This window comes from Propithecus coquereli, unplaced genomic scaffold (genome assembly GCF_000956105.1).
Source record: "Propithecus coquereli isolate 6110/MARCELLA unplaced genomic scaffold, Pcoq_1.0 Scaffold25, whole genome shotgun sequence".
Lineage (NCBI taxonomy): Eukaryota > Metazoa > Chordata > Mammalia > Primates > Indriidae > Propithecus > Propithecus coquereli.
Genome location: NW_012148063.1, coordinates 1460360 through 1463628, shown reverse-complemented (window position 1 = coordinate 1463628; position 3269 = coordinate 1460360).

The window sequence follows — 3269 nt, the reverse complement described above, 5'->3', positions numbered from 1 at the left end:
CCAAAGAAATCATTAGTTTACAAATGAACAACTCATTTTGGAAAAGGACAAGACAATGTTGAAGCTGAAACCCACAGGGCCAGACAATCCACATCAATTTGTGAGGAAAATATTAATCTTATTCATGCTCTAATGAACAAGATCAACAATTAACAGCACAAACAATAGCCAACACCATAGAAATCCAATTGGTTCAGCTTACACAATTATGATTGAAAAATTAAAGTTGAGCAAACTTTCCACTCAGTGAACACCAAAACTTCATGTCCAGATCAGCTACAGACAAGAGCAGAACTTTCAATGGAAAGTTTAAACAAATTGGGACAAGATTCTGAAGCATTTCTTTAAAGAACTATAATAGGATATGAAATGTGGCTTTATCTGTATTATCCTGAAAACAAAGCACAATCTAAGCAATGGCTATCAAGAGGTGGGATGGTATAGTCAAAGCAAAAGCAGACTGGTCAAGAGCAAAGGTCATGGCAACAGTTTTTTGGGATGCTCAAAGCATTTTGCTTATTGACTTTCTGGAGGGCCAAAGAATAGTAGCATCTGCTTATGATGAGGATGTTTTGAGAAAGTTAGCTAAATCTTAGCAGAAAAATGCCCAGGAAAGCTTCACCAGAGATCTCCACCATGACAATGCTCGTTGCTCATTCCTCTCACCAAACAAGGGTAATTTTGTGAGGGTTTCAATGAAAAATAATTATGTATCTACTTTACAGTCCTGATTTGTCTCCTCTGATCTCGTTTTGCTTTCTAATCATAAAAAGTTTGTAAAGGTCATCCATTTTTCTTCAGTTAATAATGTAAAAAGGACCACACTGACATGGTTAAATTCCCAGGACCCTCAGTTCTTTAAGGATAAACTAAATGGCTGGTATCATTGCTTACAAAAGTGTCTTGAATTTGATAGAACTTATGTTGAGAAATAAAGTTTGTATCTATTTACTTTTACATTTTAATTCCATTTTCCACAAACTTTTTGAAATCCCCTTGTATATTGGTATGTTTTGCTCATGTGAGCCCAGATGCAGAACTTAGTTTCTTTACCTTTATTTTCCTATATAAAAAAAATCAGTATACACTTTTTTTTTGAGATTAATAGTCCTTGTTGAAGGTTTAGGGAAAGATTTTCATTTGAGTGTGTGGACTTTCATTATCTCACCAAGTCTTTCTCCTCCTCTGCCTTTTGATGTCTTCTCTTTTCCTTCTCAGACCTGTCAATTTTCCTTTGGTAGCATAGTTACTAATATCTCCTTAATTTCCACACCTCAAATTTACATAATCAAATCCATTGATGATTTCCATTTAACAGAATCCATTCCACCTGAAAGATAGTTGGGTTGTACATAATGAAAGCATTTCAGTAAGACCTTGAGACACAAAAACCTATTCACTGGAATTCTCAAATATGAGAACAGGTAAATTTGTAAGCTAGTCTCAGTCAGTATTATTTGTCTCAGAATTTCATCAGTTCTTTGATTAGGTAGCACAAAGAATGATGACATTAAGAATATTTATAAGATTATCCATGCTGTTAAAGCTACTATAGTCCAGCATGTGTTGGAGTAATTAACACACCTCTGTATCCTCTGAGAATTCTATACTGTCCTCCCGTGAGATGAAGATGTAAAAGACACACGATGAAGTAAAAGGCACTGGGAATAAAACCTGAGCCAAAATTGGTTTTACAAATCTTACCATTTATCTCCTGACACCAAGTGTAATTCTAACCAAACATCCACTATTTTATAATGAACTGAAAATAAGCTTATTTTTTAATGGAAAGAGGGTATAAATGAGCTTTCTAAAATATTAATTGCATAATTTAGAGCATAGGAGCATCTTAATTCTTGAGCTAAGACTTCTAGTTCTTTCTGTTTGTCTTTCCTATTATTTGTAAATGTATGTCAAGATTAATATATGAGTTATTTCCCTTGTAGTAAGTACATTTATATCAAAATGAATAGATGGCACCTGTCTGAGCTTAGAGATCTTTGCTTTATAATTAAGTAGTCAAAGTCATGTTTGTGTCTGGCTATTTAAAGTTGGAAAAATTCTGTCTGGTTAATTCCAGTTTCCAGAACTCCTCTGAGGTTTACCCTTCCTAATTCAGAAATGCTGATTCAAACTTTTTCAGAACTTCTGATAACCCTGGCTTCACTCAACAGTTACAGACCATTTTGCTTCTGGAATATAGGATTTGAAGAACTTTTATTTCTTACAGTGCTCTTCTCTTTTACAGATATGTTCATTTTTGTAATTGAGTTTTTTTTTCTTTGAAATTATTTTTTAGTCTTTTTTCCTAGGTACTTTATGATTAAACTCTCAAACTTTCTCTAGTAGAATAGATTTTAGACACTGAAATATATAATTTAATTGTGAAATTCAGAATTGACCTCTGGATTTTGTATGTCTCCAGTCCAATGGTTTAAACTACTTGACATTAAAATATTAAGCCATTTGGTCATTTTTGAGCAATTTCCTGAATAATTTCCAATTTCCAAGCTATTTGTACACAGGAAATTTCTGTGTAACAAAGGTTGCACCCAGTGAAGTCAGGAGCCTTTCATCTAATTATAAGCATCCCTTATTATCTTCAGTTAAGTCTGCTGTGACCCTGAAACAACTTCTCGTATCTGAAACCAAACTATGGAGAGACCTTAACAGGTATCAAAAGTACCACTTACCTATCAAAAGAACTAATTGTCAGGGTGTTCCAGGGATCTCTGGATACACGTTTGGCAATGGTGTCTATTTCCTAAGAACTCAGTTCCCATGAGACTTCTAGAAATATCTTTAGCTCGATCAGAAGTTAGCATTTTCCCTTATTTAGATTGAAATTCCTCAGTTTTAGAGGCAAAACCTTGTCCTGTGGGAGGAGGCATTCGTTGCAGAAATGAGCCTTAGTGTTTGGAACAACCCGCCCATAGAGGGCTAAAGAGAATAGCCTTGTTAAGCCATGGTCCTGAATTGCCGCTGTGAGGATTTACAGTTCTAGAGTCCTCTATGTTTTAGTACTATGGTTCTATCAGGAGAGGTACCACATTGAATGGGTATGAGGAGATGGTAATGAGTAAGTGTAAGAGGTAGATGAATATGCTAATGACCCTGATTTTATCATTATAAAATATACACCTGTACTGAAACCTCACATAGCACCCCATAAATAAATATAATCATTTGTTAATTAAAAATAAAATAAAACTTAAACAAATAGAGTAACTTGCATCAATATATATTTTTGCCAGGTTACTACTATTTCT